This window comes from Kogia breviceps, chromosome 2, assembly GCF_026419965.1.
Source record: "Kogia breviceps isolate mKogBre1 chromosome 2, mKogBre1 haplotype 1, whole genome shotgun sequence".
NCBI lineage: Eukaryota > Metazoa > Chordata > Mammalia > Artiodactyla > Physeteridae > Kogia > Kogia breviceps.
In genome coordinates, this window is record NC_081311.1 from 78,491,854 (window position 1) to 78,509,472 (window position 17,619).

A 17,619-nucleotide genomic window follows, 5' to 3' on the forward strand; every position below is an offset into this window, starting at 1 on the left:
AGAATACACTTTCTTCTCAAGTGCTCATGGAACATTTTCCAGGAGAGATAAAATCCTGGGTCACAAATGAAGCCTTGGTAAATTTAACAAAATTCAAATCATATCAAGTATCTTTTCTGACCACAATGCTATGAGACTAGATATCAATTACAGGAAAAAATCTGTAAGAAATACAAATACATGGAGGCTAAACAACACACTACTTAATAACCGAGATCACTGAAGAAATCAAAGAGGAAATCAAAAAATACCTAGAAACAAATGACAATGAAGGGCTTCCCTGGTGGCGCAGTGGTTGAGAGTCCGCCTGCCGATGCAGGGGACGCGGGTTCGTGCCCCGGTCCGGGAAGATCCCACGTGCCGCCGCGGAGCGGCTGGGCCCGTGAGCCATGGCCGCTGAGCCTGAGCATCTGGAGCCTGTGCTCCGCAGCGGGAGAGGCCACAACTGTGAGAGGCCCTTGTACCGCAAAAAAAAAAAAAAAAATACAATGAAAACATAACGACCCAAAACCTATGGGATGCAGCAAAAGCAGTTCTAAGAGGGAATTTTATAGCAATACAAGCCTACCTTAAGAAACAAGAAACATCTCAAATAAACAACCTAACCTTACACCTAAAGGAATTAGAGAAAGAAAAACCAAAAAAAACCCCAAAGTTAGCAAGAGGAAAGAAATCATAAATATCAGATCAGAAATAAATGAAAAAGAAATGAAGGAAAAAATAGCAAAGATCAATAAAACTAAAAGCTGGTTCTTTGAAAAGATCATTAGCCAGACTCATCAAGAAAAAAAGGGAGAACACTCAAATCAATAGAATTAGAAATGAAAAACGAGAGGTAACAATAGACACTGCAGAAATACAAAGGATCATGAGAGATTACTACAAGCAACTATATGCCAAAAAAACGGACATCCTGGAAGAAATGGACTAATTCTTAGAAAAGGACAACCTTCTGTGACTGAACCAGGAACAAATAGAAAATATGAACAGACCAATCACAAGCACTGAAATTGAAACTGCGATTAAAACTCTTCCAACAAACAAAAGCCCAGGACCAGATGGCTTCACAGGAGAATTCTATCAAACATTTAGAGAAGAGCTAACGCCTATCCTTCTCAAACTCTTCCAAAATATAGCAGAGGGAGGAACACTCCCAAACACATTCTATGAGGCCATCATCAGTCTGATACCAAAACCAGACAAAGATGTCACAGAGAAAGAAAACTACAAGCCAATATCACTGATGAACATAGATGCAAAAATCCTCAACAAAATACTAGTAAACAGATTCCAACAGCACATTAAAAGGATCATACAGCATGATCAAGTGGGGTTTATTCCAGGAATGCAAGGATTCTTCAATATACTCAAATCAATCAATGTGATACACCATATTAACAAATTGAAGGAGAAAAACCATATGATCATCTCAATAGATGCAGAGAAAGCTTTCGACAAAATTCAACACCTATTTATGATAAAAACCCTCCAGAAAGCAGACATAGAGGGAACTTCCCTCAACATAATAAAGGCCATATATGACAAACCCACAGCCAGCATTGTTCTCAATGGTGAAAAACTGAAACCATTTCCACTAATATCAGGAGCAAGAGAAGGTTGCCCACTCTCACCACTCTTATTCAACAATGATAGTGAATAAAAGCCACAGCAATCAGAAGTTTCAGCCACATCAATCAGAGAAGAAAAAGAAATAAAAGGAATCCAAATTGGAGAAGAAGAAGTAAAGCTGTCACTGTTTGCAGATGACATGATACTATACATAGAGAATCCTAAGGATGCTACCAGAAAACTACTAGAGCTCATCAATGAATTTGGTAAAGTAGCAGGATACAAAATTAATGCACAGAAATCTCTGGCATTCCTATACACTAATGATGAAAAATCTGAGAGTGAAATTAAGAAAACACTCCCATTTACCACTGCAACAAAAAGAATAAAATATCTAGGAATAAACCTACCTAAGGAGACTAAAGACTTGTATGCAGAAAACTATAAGACACTGATGAAAGAAATTAAAGATGATACAAATAGGTGGAGAAATATACCATGTTCTTGGATTGGAAGAATCAACATTGTGAAAATGACTCTACTACCCAAAGCAATCTACAGATTCAATGCAATCCCTATCAAACTACCACTGGCATTTTTCACGAAACTAGAACAAAAAAATTCACAATTTGTATGGAAACACAAAAGACCCCAAATAGCCAAAGCAATCTTGAGAAAGAAAAATGGAGCTGGAGGAATCAGGCTCCCTGACTTCAGACTATACTACAAGGCTACAGTCATCAAGACAGTATGGTACTGGCACAAAAACAGAAATATAGATCAATGCAACAGGATAGAAAGCCCAGAGATAAACCCACACACACATGGTCACGTTATCTTTGATAAAAGAGGCAAGAATAGACAGTGGAGAAAAGACAGCCTCTTCAATAAGTGGTGCTGGGAAAACTGGACAGGTACATATAAAAGTATGAAATTAGAACACTCCCTAACACCATACACAAAAATAAACTCAAAATGGATTAAAGATCTAAATGTAAGGCCAGATACCATCAAACTCTTAGAGGAAAACATAGGCAGAACACTCTATGACATAAATCACAGCAAGATCCTTTTTGACCCACCTCCTAGAGCAAGGGAAATAAAAACAAAAACAAACAAATGGGATCTAATGAAACTTCAAAGCTTTTGCACAGCAAAGGAAACCATAAACAAGACCAAAAGACAACCCTCAGAATGGGAGAAAATATTTGCAAATGAAGCAAATGATAAAGGATTAACCTCCAAAACATACAAGCAGCTCATGCAGCTCAATATTAAAAAAACAAACAACCCAATCCAAAAATGGGCAGAAGACCTAAATAGACATTTCTCCAAAGAAGATATACAGATTGCCAACAAACACATGAAAGAATGCTCAACATCTCTAATCGTTAGAGAAATGCAAATCAGAAGTACAATGAGGTATCACCTCACACCGGTCAGAATGGCCATCATCAAAAAATCTACAAACAATAAATGGTGGAGAGGGTGTGGAGAAAAGGGAACACTCTTGCACTGTTGGTGAGAATGTAAATTGATACAGTCACTATGGAGAACAGTATGGAGGTTCCTTAAAAAACTAACAATAGAACTACCATACGACCCAGCAATCCCACTAGTGGGCATATACCCTGAGAAAACCATAATTCAAAAAGAGTCATGTACCAAAATGTTCATTGCAGCTCTATTTACAATAGAGCTTCCATTTTACATGGAAGCAACCTAAGTGTCCATCGACAGCTGAATGGATAAAGAAGATGTGGCACATATATACACTGGAATATTACTCAGCCATAAAAATGAATGAAACTGAGTTATTTGTAGTGAGGTGGATGGACCTAGAGTCTGTCATACAGAGTGAAGTAAGTCAGAAAGAGAATACCTTATGTAAACACATATATATGGAATCAAAATTTTTAAAAAGCAAAGAAAAAAAAAATGGTCAGAAGAACCTAGGGGCAAGATGGGAATAAAGATGCTGACCTACTAGAGAATGGACTTGAGGATACGGGGAGGGGGAAGGGTACGCTGGGGCAAAGTGAGAGTGTGGCATGGACATATATACATTACAAATCGTAAAATAGACAGCTAGTGGGAAGCAGCCACATAGCACAAGGAGATCAGGTCGGTGCTTTGTGACCACCTAGAGGTGTGGGATAGGGAGGGTGGGAGGGAGGGATATGCAAGAGGGAAGAGATATGCGGACATATGTATATGTATAAATGATTCACTTTATTATAAAGAAGAAAACTGACACACCATTATAAAGCAATTATACTCCAATAAAGATGTTTTTATAAAAAAAGACTATTACGAGCAAAAACTAGATTTCTTATGACTAAAGAAAGAAGGAATTTCCTGCCTGGGATTCTCTGGGTGATTACTGATGACGGAAAGTAAAAACCAAGAAAATATCACCCCAGTTCATATTGAAGATATCTTGGCAAAAGATGATTTAGTGAAATACTGACTGAAACACAACCCCAAACAGTTATTTCTCTTTGGAAATAAATGGACTTTCCCAAATTATGTATCACCTTTATGTGATTCTCATCAGATTCTGTCCCAAATTATGTATCACCTTTATGTGATTCTCATCAGATTCTGCAAAAGACCCATAAACATCATGAATTATAGTCAAGATTTGGGGAACATTACGTAAACCTCTGAATTCTTTGCTCAGCCTTTCCACAGGTCAGTTTACAATGTAACTTTTCAACTTTAAAACTCAGCTAAGCTACCCTGGACGCTTTCTATTTTCTATCTTTGCTTTTAGCATAACCAGCAGTAGGTTCCCCCCTCAAAACAATCATTCCCCCCACCCCACAATTGCCAGAGGTTCCACCCACCTTTGTCCAGTTATGGCAGTACTCTGTGGAGGGGTCATTGTTCTGTAGAATGTCTCTCTTTTGTGTGTTTCCCCCCCAGGGTGCAGAGCACTTCAGACTCATCTACAATGGCCAGCAAGAGCCAGCTTATTAAGCTGTGACTGGAGCTCCTTTTCAAATCAACCCCAGAAAGAGGAAGTCTCTTGTGCGTTGAACATAAAGAAACTTTTCCAAGGTACCAGAAGCACCTCCAAGGTTCCATGGCATCTGGGTGGGGTCCTTTCCTAATGTTTCCTTCACCCTGTAGTTACCATAAGTGTGTCTTTTATTAAAAATTACCCCTGACAGGAGCGCTTCCGCAATGAATGGGCCAGAGAGGGAGGGTGTCGCTCTGAACATGAAAGTCTGTGTAATTTCAAACTCCACAGCCAAAGGAAATGACAAGAAAAGTGGAGCTGTAGCTTAAAAGCTGATTTTACAGAAACAATTATTTTTTTCAGGAGCTCAAATACTTACTCTTCCTGGGCTGTTTAATCATTTTGAGGGCTTTCTCTCCTCCCTTCTTCTGAAACAATCTCAGAAAAAAATCAGAAAAGACAATGGTTGTAGAACTGTTTATAATAAAATATGAATCATTGAAAGATATTTTCTTCCAAATTGAAATAAAAAAGAGCTATGAGCAACAATTAAACGAGTGCCAGTACTAGACAAAATTTGAAAAGATATCTTTCAATTAGTACCAATAATCACTTGCACAGTAATATATCGCCCCCCAAGAAATAGGGTAATAACAAGGACAAAAATTTGTATTCACCTCCCATTAAAATTGACAACCAAATGTTTTAAATTACCCATTGCTTGGCTGAATTTATAAATTAAGCTAATGGTCACTGAATCACCATCAAACTGTTAAAAACAAACAGTATTTAAAAGGTAAAAAATTATCATGTGTACTCCTATTTCTGAGCAAAAACCAAATCAAACAGAATAAGAAGACAAAGGCTGCAAACCACCAAGTCAAAAAAATATGAAAGTAACTGAAGTTTCAATTACCTTTCAAAATGAGTAAGGGGGCTTCCCTGGTGGCGCAGTGGTTGAGGGTCCGCCTGCTGATGCAGGGAACACGGGTTCATGCCCCGGTCCGGGAAGATCCCACATGCCGCGGAGCGGCTGGGCCCGTGGGCCATGGCCGCTGAGCCTGCGCGTCGGGAGCCTGTGCTCCGCAAAGGGAGGGGCCACAACAGTGAGAGGCCCGCGTATCGCAAAAAAAAAAAAAAAAAAAAAAAAAAAGCAAAAAAAATGAGTAAGAAGTTTTCAATGTTACTTGGGATTCAAATATTTCAGAAACAATGCTGTTGTCCAAAAAGCAAATATGCCTGCCTAAAAATGAAAAGGACTGGCAATTCTCTAATGCTGCTGGCATAGAGGGGGTCAACTAGAGTGACAAAGCAGTAGGACAAAGAAAGAAGACAGATTAAAGCACTCATGGCACAGGGTGACTTCAGATTAAAGCCACTTCTGCAGTCAAAGGAAATGTTCAACAATTGTTGATTGATAAACCTGTTTAGAGTCTATGAAGAGACAGAGAGTTCCCAAATTAAAATTCATCTATAGATTTTCTCTCATCACCACTGCCCTTTCACAACATTATCTCTGTTGAGTTTCTCTTCCTACTTTGATACGTTATTTAAAACTCCTCAATTGACATCAAACTTGAGTCTAAATTTGTAGAAGCCTTGTTTTTTTTTTTTTCACTGTTGTGGCCTCTCCCATTGCGGAGCACAGGCTCCGGACTCACAGGCTCAGCAGCCATGGTTCACGGGCCTAGCCTTTCCACGGCATGTGGGATCCTCCCGGACCGGGGCACGAACCAGTGTCCCCTGCATCAGCAGGCGGACTCTCAACCACTGCGTCACCAGGGAAGCCCAGAAGCCTTGTTTTTGACAGCTCTGTGATCTCCATCTATTTTTATGTTTGACAGGAAATGAACTTTTCCATACACGTGGTAACCCTACATCCTTACTGTTCCAGGACCCTGACAAATAGGAAAATAGAGCTGAATTTTATTTCCACATTAACAGGTACATGCTTGCCTGTAGAAGCTTATGTAGAAATTGTCTCATGCAGCTGCTCAGTGTGTGGTGAGCTCTGGCCTGACAAATCTCCAAAGTCCAAAGAGAAGCATTCCAACAGAACCAAAGGGGCCTCTAAAGAGGCCAATTATAATACAAACAAGTTATCTTTCACAAGAGCTGATAAAACATGAAACAATGAATGATTATATGATCCAGCAATCCCATTCCTGGGCATATACCCAGACAAAACTGTAATTTGCACCCCAATACATATACTCCAAAGATACATGCACCCCAATGTTCACAGCAGCACTATTTACAATAGCCAAGACATGGAAACAACCTAAATGACCATCAACAGATAAATGGATAAAGTACATGCGGTACACATATACAATGGAATATTACTCAGCTGTTAAAAAGAATGAAATAATGCCATTTGCAGCAACATGGAAGGACCTAGAGATTATCATACTAAGAGAAGTCAGAAAGAGAAAGACAAACACCATACGACATCACTTACCTGTGGAATCTAAAATATGACAAAAATGAACATATCTACACAACAGAAACAGATTCACAGATACAGAGAACAGACTTATGGTTGGGAGGAGGGCCATCGGGAAGGGAAGGATTGGGAGTTTGGGATTAGCAGACACAGACTACTCTATATATGGAATGGATAAACAACAAGGTCCTACTGTACAGCACAGGGAACTATATTCAATATCCTGTGATAAACCATAATAGGAAAAGAATATATATATATGTATAACTGAATCACTGAGCTGTACAACAGAAATAGGCACACTGTAACTCAACTATACTTCAATAAATTTTTTAAAAATAAATGATTAAAAATCATTTATTTTTTAAAAATAAAATAATAAAATAAATAAAATTTTAAAACTTTTAAGTAAAACCGTGAATCCATTGGTTTTTATGAGAGAAACATACTTTAAAAGCCTTTGCTATAAATGTCTTTGAGAAAGAGAGTCTCCACTGGAACTCGTGGGATCAGACTGGAAGCACTAAATGTGGAAAGACGATTTTTTCTCAATTTCTAAATACCACCTGTGCATGAATGTAAATGGATAGTAACATTTAAGCTGAAGGGAGCAACAATCTGCTGTTTGGACAGCCCAGTCATCACTGCCCCTTCTGGTGAGACATCTTGATATTCCCCTTTGGAGGGACTTTCTCCTCCCAGACTCTCAGTCCAGGTGATTTGAGTAGAGGTGATTCCACCCTTCCTCCCCTCTCAGGGGCAGAGGTCACACATATGACCAGGACCTTCCATCTTCCTAGTGACATGACCCCCGTTGGCGCAATGAGACTCAATCCCAGCAGTGGAACTCTTAGGAAGGAGAAATCTCTTTCTGCCAGTCTCAAAGCTAGTAGAATATGGGCCTGGTGCTGCTGGTGACCACCTTGTCACCTCACGGAAAAAAACCGATCTGCATATGTAGCCAACCAAGACGTAAACAGAGCCAAGAAACAATGGGATCCGTCTAAATGGCATCATTTGGATCCTTGGAAAAAGCCATGATTGAATTTAAACCTACCCTGGACCTTTCAATTGCATGAGACAACAACACATCCCTCCTTTATTTTGGCTTGAACCAGTTGGAGTTGGATTTCTGCACATACATCCAAAAGATTTCTACCAGTACCCTAAGTAAATCAATAGCGCATTGACAACATTAGAACTTGAAATTCACAGAACCTCAAACCTAATGCCTTTTCTTTTTTTTTTTTTTTTTTTGTGGTACGCGGGCCTCTCACTGTTGTGGCCTCTGACGCGCAGGCTCAGCGGCCATGGCTCACGGGCCCAGCCGCTCCGCGGCATGTGGGATCTTCCCGGACCGGGGCACGAACCCGCGTCCCCTGCATCGGCAGGCGGATTCTCAACCACTGTGCCACCAGGGAAGCCCCTAATGCCTTTTCAATGAAAGGAAGTCACTTTCTGTAGCAAATTTTCATGGGGACCTTGTGCTAAAAGTCATTTCCATGAGGTTATTACTGCTCATCTGCAAGAATTCATGGTATTTACCTTCTCAATCCCTTACTTCATAGTAACAGGACAAATGGTGACCTCACACTAGCAGGAGAACTCCTGAACTTCTGAAAAAAATCTAGGATTCAAATTCATTTTATGATACCAGGGAATTAAACATCAGGTGAAAACAACAGACTCTATGAGGCAAAAAACGTGCGACCTTCTGTGCTTAAGCACTAACGGGACAGCTTTAACGAGCAAGCCAAATGATCTTCTCTAATGATAAAATCTTGAGAGAGAGAGAAGGATATTCTTTTATCCGAACTCCCTCCCTCCCTGCTGGGAATATTTAAATCTTAACTATTCCTCAGTCCTTGCACTCATGCAGAGTATACTACTGATGAAAAAATGAGATGTTCTCTTGGTATATATACTACATCGTGGAGTAACGGCTCAGAAAGAAAAATTAAGAGCCTTGTTCAAGTGCACTGCTGCATGATCACTGAAGGCTGGGCACCCCCAACTGGGTATGTTCAGAAACATTCTTCAAAGGAATAACAATAACAAACATATACATATTTCCATATATGGGCAACAGTTCCCCCATCTTTTGCATCATCATTTTTTTTGCATTTATGTATGTCTACTTGAAACAGGAGGCAAGAAGAAGTCTAGGCTGATGTTGACCCATGTAGAATGATCATTCTCCCGGATCCCCTTCTTCCTGATTGGTTTAGATCCCTTCATTGTTGTTTTTCCCAATTGACTTACAGATGCCAGTAAATATTCTAGAGAATATATCTCATTACCCAATTCAAAACAAAGTCAAACATTAACTACAAAGGTCAATTGCAAATCTATTACAGATCCTATAATATTTCTATATTTCTGTATTAGAAGTTTTCATCAACAAATAAGAAACACAAAACTGCTGACTTTATTAGGTCTTTAACAATTACAGTAATATGTGAATCGCAGGTCTGTTACCAACCTGCACATCCTGGGCACGTACAGATCAAAAGAACACAAGTGCAGTACAGCCCATCTGGCTGGTGGTTCCACAGTCCTCACCGTGGCTCCTCATACTGGAGAAGGTCAAGACCAGGGGGTCAAGAGAGAGGTTAAAATCATCAATATTTGATTACCAATATTACCCTTCTCTGAACTACGGGACCATCACGGAACACCATAGTAAATAAAGGATACTCACAGGGCCTCCAACCATTCCCCTCTCACTTTTCAGGAAAGGACCAAACCAAAAACATCTTAGATTGCAGATCTCCTCAAAATAATACCTCAAAGCACCCCATTCCATTATTAAGAGTTTCCACCACCCAAACCATCTTAAATTACTTAAACTCAAGCTAAGTTCTTTCTCTCTTGTTGACAGCTCAAAGGATAAAAAATCTGCTGCCTGCCATCTTCATTACTTTTTGTTACTTTTATACTGAAAAGAACCTCAGACTTCCTTTCTCTACCGGTAACTCCGCGTGCAACCTTGGATGAATCACTGAATTTTCCTACATCTAAATCTCCTCCTCTGCAAAATAAAATATAAGGACATATTTGTGGATTCTTAAGGCTTTTCCTAAGTTAAAGTTCATTTTGTAACTCTAGATTGGTTGTTCCTTAGACTCTGTTCTACCTCTTAAATACATGCCCCATCTGCATTTTTCCTAAACTCCTAGCCCTTTCTTGCCACGTCCCAAGAAAAATAATAATAATAAAGCAAAAAGAGACCAAAACAAGGAAACTTCAATGCTATTCACTGATCCACTCTGTCACAGTAACCAACGCTGGCAAACGTGAGGTGAGCTAATACAGCAACTAGCAAGTGTCTGAAACACAGCAGGTATATCCTTTCTTTTCCTGCTTGTATCAGCGGTAATAGCAGTCATCCCTTTGTCTTTAGAAATAAAATCTCTCCATTTCGTAAATGAAGTTTTAGGTGTTTCATTGTTGTTGTTTTTGGAAATGGTTGTAGGATAGGAGGCTGTGGAGAAGAGGGAAGAACTTTTTGCACATGGGCTCATCACAGTCCCTCAAAATATGCTGGAATGAATGGAGGGTTGAGAAAATTCCTAGTCATAGAATACAAAAGAACACTGGGATAAAGGTAAGTATGTGCTGAACATGAAGGCTTATTTTACATTCCCACCTCAAATACACATACACACGACACACTAAAAGTTAGCATTTGCCTGTTTAAATGATGGCATATCTATACCTTACCTTTTGCCCTAAAAACGATTTTAATGAACCTGGTGCTTAGCCTTAAAGGATGACGGGGAAGTTAGCTCAATGCTCTATCATTCTCTTAGACCCCCTGTTACTTTGATGATATCAATAATCATAACTTTGTTATCTTCACAACTGCTTAGAGAGCATCAGTGTTCCAACTGCAGTAGCCAAACCCAAATTTTGCCAACTGTTTGAAAAACCAGACAATAAGTAGTTCACGCCACAATCTCTACTTGGAAAGAGCTGTGCCCCAATTCAGATTATTCAGGGTGAATATCCAGGAACCACTTTGAGAAGCAACTCTACAGTGGATAGAAACCATAAAACCAAGCAAGACAAAGAATCTGACTGCTAACGCCAAGATCAGAAATTGCATGGACCCCCCCCCCATGATCTTATCAGACTACCCGGCAATTTCTCTTTGGGCGCTGCTCTCAGGAGGTTGGCTGTCAGATCAAAAACAACTGTGCATCAATGACCAGGGGAAGGTGAATCAGGAAGGCCTAGACAGTGACCTCCGTACACAGGGCAGGGCCTTTGGCTAAAAGTAGGAAAGCTCCTCTTATTTAAATGACAACTCTCTAGAATTCTTTATTCTGCTTTTTTGCAAACACTATACAAAGAGGAAAAGTCAATGCATATGGACTGGGGTGGAGAGAAAGAGATGTAACAGTAAAACCTAATCCTTTACCAACCAATCAGAATTGTGGAGAGGATGCATGGGCTTCTGAATCAAGACCCCCCCTCAAAGAAGACACCAAGTGGACCCCAAATCTCAAGGAGGAGTAAGTTAGAGCTTTCAACCACCTGTATCATTTAGAGTAGAGAGGATACATTTTTACAGCATCCATAAGCTACTTTAAAAATTAACTAGACTCTTGGGCATTAAAAAACACAACACATGGGAATTCCCTGTAGGTCCAGTGTTATGACTCCGTGCCTTCACTGGCAAGAACATGTGTTCGATCCCTGGTTGGGGAACCAAGATCCCGAAAGCCACATGGCACAGCAAAAAAAAAAAAAAAAAAAATCACAAAACTATGAGCTTCCTCATGACAGTGGCCACGTATGCCAACTTTGATTCCCCTACATTCACTGCAATGTCTAGAGATGAGAAGCCATCACTAAATGTTACTGAATGAAAAAGCAACTGAATAAAACGTGTTCTTAATTTCTGCATTTACAGACTACCTGGAAATGTTTTCCAGTCTCTAGAATATTACCCTTGAATCCACCACCTGTTTAATATTCACAGCAAAAAGAAAAGTAATTTACAATTATGAGTATGTTTACATTAACATTTCAATTTCCATATTTCAATTCATTTTCTCAGTTAAGAACTTTGAGATCACGGCAATAGAGAGTACATAAAAAATTATTTTGACACCTGAGATTCAATGACAAGCCAATTCCCACTGAACAGATATTTCAGATATAAATTCTGGAGTATTTCATAGGCTCTGCAAGGAAAGGAATTCATGAAAGAATTAAATATCATAACTTACTAATAGTCAAAGCCGCTTTCTGGCAAGTATTGTGAATTCTGTCTAGATAGAGTCAAAGGGTTGATGAAGGAGGTGTGGTGAGTGACAGAAGAAAATTCAAAGATCCATTTTGAAAGTTCCATCTGGCTCTTGTGATTCCATGACTTTAAGGTCCAAGAATTTGTGTCTGTCAGGAAAGTCACAGACGCAGAAAGGAGACTTGCTTTTGCTGAAAAGTAAAAGGTCTTTCTCTAAGGATAAGGTTACCTCAGAAAATTCTAAAAACTAAATGTTAGCAGCTCTAATAATCAAGGAAAATGCATACTCAGTGCATTCCCCATGAGTCCCTGAAGGTCAGCTACTTAGGACTTCATGTACCTATGCCCAGAGCTGACCAATAGTCCCATCTTTTGTGTGTCCTCCATAAATGTTTACTGACTAAATTCAAGACACTGCCATTCTCAGCAAATGAAATGATTTATAAAATAATTTAAGTGCAGAATTTACACCAACTCTTTTGCATACAAATAAAAAACCAACAAAAACAAAATGAGGCAAAGACACAGACTTGAAGTGGAATGCATCGCAATCAATCAAGAAAAACCGGGTACGATTTTCTTCTTCCATTTAAATTATGTGTTTTCTTTTCTCTAGCTGGTAGGGCTTGGGTTATTTACTGTCTTGAAGAAAGCAAAGATGTAGGAGATTATAAAATCAGCTTCCATCAATGGTGGGAGGTAGATTTTCTTGTTAAAAGAAAGAACTGCAAAATTCAGTGGGCTCAATATGAGAGCACCTTCCTCCTAGAAGCTGGAAGGCTCTGGGGATCTTGAGGGTAGGGGCAGAAAGCTATTATTCCTGCAAATTTCAGACAACTTACCTAGAACTTCAAAGTGTTTCTCATTTTTTGGTACTTTGCTGGTAATTATCTAAGTGGCAAAACATCACACAAAACTGTCAAGTAGGATGCAGGATCCAGGTTTCCAGGTAGGGGGTTAAAAGCAAAGGACTACTGAACTTTTAGGGTAATACTGTTACCTCTGACAGAGCTGAAAATCCAACTTTGTTTGATTGGCAGTTCATGTGCTTATCGACCTACCTACCTACAGTTGGTATTGTTAATGGCTGAGAGAGTTACATTTAAATTAAAGTTTGGATTTGCAGAATTTCTAAACAAGTTATATCTAAACGGGTGTATCATTCCAAGGGACACTCAAAAAATATATATAAAGAAGAAGATGTGGGAGAGAGAGAGGGGGGGGAATACTACTCTGCCATGAAAAAGAATGAAGTAATGCCATTTGCAGCGGCATGGAGAGACCTAGAGATCATCATACTAAGTGAAGTCAGACAAAAAAGACAAATATCATATAATGTCAGTTATTTGTGGAATCTTTAAAATGATACAAATGAACTTATTTACAAAACAGAAATAGATTCACAGACACAGAAAACAAACTTATGGTTACTAAAGCAGATGGGGTGGGGTGGGGGATAAATTAGGACTTTGGGATTAACAGATACACACTATTGTATATAAAATGGGCAAACAACAAGGACATACTATATAGCACAGAGAACTATATTACTATTATTACCTTGTAATAACCTATAATGGAAAAGAATCTGAAAAATATATATATATAACTGAATGACTTTGCTGTGCACTTGAAACTAACACAATGTAAATTAACTATAGCTCAATAAAAATATATACATATATCTTTACTATAGAAATTTTTTTAAAAGAAGTATAAGACTACCAAGCTAAAAATCGCAAGACTAAAAGCCGTCACACTTGACTCATGTACGACACACATGCTAAGTTCTAGCCATGTAATATGAATAAAAATCCAGTAAACATTCATCAGAAATTCACCCAATGGAAGGAGGATATAGAGAGTCACCTAATAAGAACCCATCAATAACTAATACAAAATTACTGAATAAGATCACGAGAAAAAGTAAAAGCTACTTACATACCTAAAATGATCATTTATGTCATAAACTTCTCTCCCCAAAATAACAAAAAGTTATGTTCAACCGATGGAGTTATGCTCGCACAAGGGGGAATTTCAAGAAGAATAAAGCCATCTATGAACCTCTAAAAAAGTCTATGTTCCAGTCTAGCAATGTGTTCTTACAATATAGTTAAATACATTTGGGGTATTAAAATGAACTGACAATCATCAAACAGTAATTTACAGTATTCATGGAAATATAGGAATTATCTCAGGCTATTTCTTCTTAACACATACACCTGCCCTACTGCAAGACGGTGTTTCTTCACTCTTCACACTCTTCTCCTGTAGATTTCCTGCTTTCTCCTTCAATATCCTATCCTACTGTGAAAACTAATAAATATAACAGTAATGCACAGCTTATCCCAAACACCCTATGGATGATGCAGTAAAGAAAAATGCCTTCAGTGCTGAAATACATTCAAGCATAATTTCTATCATTCTAGCATTCAAAACTTTCTCTCCTCTGTTCACAATTTTTCATATGCTATGGTCTGAATGTTTGTGTCCCCCCTTCAAATTCACATGTTAGAACCCTAATGCCCAAGGTGATGGTGTTAGGAGGTGGGGCCTTTGGGAGGTGATTAGGTCATGAGGGTGGAGCCCTCATGAATGGAATTAGCACCCTTATAAAAAAAGATCCCGGGCTTCCCTGGTGGCGCAGTGGTTGAGAGTCCGCCTGCGGATGCAGGGGACACGGGTTCGTGCCCTGGTCCGGGAAGATCCCACATGCCGCGGAGCAACTAAGCCCGTGAGCCATGGCCGCTGAGCCTGCGCGTCCGGAGCCTGTGCTCCGCAGCGGGAGAGGCCACGACAGTGAGAGGCCGGCGTACCACAAAAAAAAAAATAATAAATAAATAAATAAATAAATAAAGATCCCATGGAACTCAGAGCCAGCCCCTCCTGCCATATGAGGACACAATGAGAAGCTGTCACCCAGAAGAGGGCCCTCACCCAACTATGCTGGCACCCTGATCTCAGACTTCCAGCCTCCAAAACTGTGAGAAATAAATTTCTGTGCTTATAAGCTACCCAGTGTGTGCTATTTCATTATGGCAGCCCAAACGGACTAAGACATCATATGGAATACAGAAGTTGCTACCTAAAATTTATTAGTTAGAAACAAGCTACAGAACGCTGGGTCAGCAGTGAAAAGTCCTCCTCTTGTTTCGCACCTCCTGGAGTTAACAGGCCTCCTATCGCCTCATAGCATTAGCCCACAGGAGTCCCAGAGATGCTAAGAGATTGGTCCACCACCACCCTGACCCATGGCAAAGGAAATAGGTATTCATGGTGTCTCCTTTGAAAAAGCCAAGTGGAACAAGACTGGTAGGAGGGCATGGGAAGGGAGAAAGGCATGACAACACATAAGTACTTACTTAGGCCATGACTATGATGCTATGGACACAAGCCTCATACAGGACATTCAGGGCCATACTGCCTGGCTGTGGATTCTTCTAATGCCACATAAATCCCCCTTCATTGGGTAACATGAAAACGCACTTTCTGTATTTATCGCCATATACTGCATTCTGTAGAGATTAACAAACTTCTGGCCTCAGGGGGAATTTATGTGGGTAAAACAAAAAGGTATGATATTAATTAATTAACCATGTCCACCCCCTACAGCTAATGATGGGCTCTCCATCATGGATTCACATACATCTCATCAATATGAATTAAATTTATTCGAGAAGTTTTGAAAAGCACTTATTCACTTGCTTTACCCACTCTTGTTCAGAAAGGCATTTAACTGGCTTAAAAAATAAACAGGGAAAAGCAGATTTTTTTAAATGACCAAAATATACAGCTCTTTGAATTTTTTTGTATAAAGCTACTTAGAGGGAAAACAATTCAATCAGCTACATAAACAAATCTCATAATCCCCGATCATCACACTAAAATCACGTTCATCTTAAAGTTACCACAGATTTAACTTGCATACAGTGAAAAGCAAGTATGCTACAAATTATAAGCAGTCAAATTTTTAGAGTATCATTTAAAAAATAAAAACATCCCAATATGCAACTGACTTCTATTAAGCCAACTATCATGGGTAGGACTAAATCTACATTTGGTAAAGAGATAATACAAGCTTGTTTTTTAAAAACTGAGTATGTCTCTACTTTCAAAGACAAGTCCTTGAAAGTATCTCCATTTGGAAAAAAAAGTGTAATTTTAAGAGGCTTACTGATTCACTTCAAGTGATTGCTGGGTGTTGCTTTTGCTGTATTTTTCTTTTTTTATTTGATTTTTAGTTTATTTTTTATATAGCAGGTTCTTATTAGTTAGCTATTTTTTACATATTAATGTATATATGTTAATCCCAATCTCCCAATTCATCACACCACCACCCCTCCCAATCCCTGCTTTCCCTGCTTGGCGTTTACTGTATTTTTCTAAAGCTATTTGCCATTACATGATTGGATAACAAGTCTAAAACTACTTTAACTGTGATATGTAGAGGAGAGATTAAATTCAACACTCCCTCTTAAATAAATCAAGTTGTATTAGGGATAATATTGGAAATATTTATTTTAAAAGGCTTTGAACCCATCACTAAGGTTACATTTTCCCTCTCTCTGTTTATGCTAGCCACAATTTAAGTTTGGTGTTTTCCAATTCAGTCTGTCAACCAGCATAAATAAAAGATAGTCTCTTTTCATGATTAGTTTCAGTTATTTTTCTTAGAGCAATGTAATATTTCAACATTTTATTTACCTTTAAAATTAACAACATATATTATGACACTAAAGAGAGCATCTAGATTGCATTGCCCAGGCAGAGGGCAGAGCTCTAAAAAAAAAGAAAAAGGAAGGGTATTTTGCTAGGCTACATTTCTTATACATGAGCAAACAGGGATGGTGCTGGGGAAGATGCTCCGTGACACCCAGCAACTTCCTCACCTGCCCAGCGTGTGGGATGCAGGGATGGTGATTAGATTTGAAGCCCATGGAGGTTCACTGAGGCACTTCAGTTTACGTGATAAGCTTCAGCCATAAAAAAAGAATGAAATAATGCCATTTGCAGCAACACGGGTGGACCTAGAGATGATCATACTAAGTGAACAAAGCCAGACAAAGACAAATATCATATGGTATCACTCACATGTGGAATCTTTTTTTAAAAAGATACAAATGAACTTATGTGCAAGAGAGAAATAGACCCACAGACATAGAAAACAAACTTATGGTTACCAAAGGGGAAAGCGGCGGTGGCGGGGGGGATAAATTAGCGGTTTGGGATTAACAGATACACACTACTATACATAAGATAGATAAGCAACGAGGACCTACATATAGCACAGGGAACTCTACTCAATATTTTATAATAATCTAAAAAAGGAAAAGAATCTGAAAAAGAATATATAACTGAATCACTGTGCTGGAGACCTGAAATAAA

The 17,619-nt window shown here is 39.0% G+C and overlaps 1 protein-coding gene across 1 annotated transcript in view; it reads right to left on the reverse strand.

Moving 5' to 3' along the window:
• Positions 1 to 17,619, reverse strand: part of RYR2 (ryanodine receptor 2) — a 746,950-nt gene that overhangs the window by 556,282 nt on the left and 173,049 nt on the right. The window lies entirely within an intron of this gene.